General features: G+C 55.8%; 1 long non-coding RNA gene across 1 annotated transcript in view; it reads right to left on the minus strand.

Moving 5' to 3' along the window:
• LOC106726154 overlaps nucleotides 1-1,503 on the minus strand; it is a 9,088-nt gene that overhangs the window by 1,960 nt on the left and 5,625 nt on the right. The gene's annotated exons all lie outside the window — the stretch shown is intronic.

A 1,503-nucleotide genomic window follows, 5' to 3' on the forward strand; every position in this document is an offset into this window, starting at 1 on the left:
GAATCGAACGGTGACCTCCTGGTTCCTAGGTCAACGCTCAACCACTGAGCCACACCGGCCGGGCTGCCTGGTCTCTAGGGCTGTTCCTCTTGCAGCGCCGGCCCTTTCACTACGTCCCAGGCCAGAGGTGGCTCTGAGCCAGGGCCCATCCTGTTGCACGCTATTGAGGAAGGAGCCCTGTTGAGGACCAGCCGGCCTGGGGAGCGGAGGGAGGGCAGAGCGCGGTGGATGGTGGGAAAGGAATCCGATAGGCATCTTCTATGGCCACTCCTATTATCCCTGACACAGGAGTCCTCTACTCAGAGAATGGCCAGGTACTGAACTGCCACAGGAGGGCCTGTGTTTTCCTCGTAGGCGGTGAACTGTGTTCCACTTGGGCTGTGTTCCCCGGTAATTCAGGACCAGTGGAAACCTTGACAGCTCTTATTTTAATTGGCAGAACATGAGCTGGACCAGGACTTCGCACGACACTCCCCGGGATGATCACGCGAACCCTGCTGGGCGGGGACAGTCTGTGTCCCTCTTGCGTTACACAGCTTAAAGCTGGAAGGTGTGTGAATGAGTTTATGGGGGGCCCCAGCTCAGGGGCATTTAACATCTGTGGGGGGCCCGGCCGGCGTGGCTCAGTGGTTGAGCGTCCACCTATGAACCGGGAGGTCAGGGTTCGATTCCTGGTCAGGGCACATGCCTGGGTTGTAGTATACAGCTTAGACCCCACTTACCAAAGAGTGGGAGGCAGGGGCGATCACTCATCAATTTCCATCTCCCATTGGTTGAGGGGTCATCTGTGAGATCCTTTGATCAGCGTGTGTCCCCCACTGAGCCATAAGCTCCAGGAAGGTAGGGACTGTGTCTGCTTCTGCTTCTTCCAATTTCCCAGTACAAATCTTTCAAATCCAGTGTGACCGTAGTTAGCTAGTTATTAGTAGAAGCAGAGCAAGGGGAGTCAGACATTGTTAAGCATGGTCAGCTGGGGAGCATGAACCTGTTTGCTTCACCAGGAAGCTACGTCTTAACCACCCTTCCTTCCCCCATGTAGGGAGTTCCCATACAGGACTGAGTGTGTGTGTGGCGGGGGAAGGGGGGGACAGCGGGGGCAGGGAGAGATAAACACACATGCAGATGTCAAAATGGTGCACAGGGAGGTGCTTGACCACAGGGGCCTGTCAAGTCTAAACCTGGGAAAGGGGTCATTGGTCAGGGGGTGGGCCCATCAGAAGCCCGTGAAAGCTTGGGAAGTTGATCGGTTATTTTGAAAAAACCTCCTGGTTATAATCTCAGGTGAACCAAGAAACTCTCCTGTCTTGCTTGGTGACCCGCACTCCCCCATGCATTGCCACGTTCTCCCACCCGGGAGCACGCAACCATGCGGATCTAGCAGCTGCTGGGACCTGCAGCAGACAGCGCGGGCTCCTCGGACTAAGCTTCAATATGAAGCAGAGGCTCTGGACGCTGGCCTTAGTGTTGGCCTTGATGAAGACGAGGTTGGACTTTTTCCATGGC

This window comes from Myotis brandtii, unplaced genomic scaffold (genome assembly GCF_000412655.1).
Source record: "Myotis brandtii unplaced genomic scaffold, ASM41265v1 scaffold231, whole genome shotgun sequence".
NCBI lineage: Eukaryota > Metazoa > Chordata > Mammalia > Chiroptera > Vespertilionidae > Myotis > Myotis brandtii.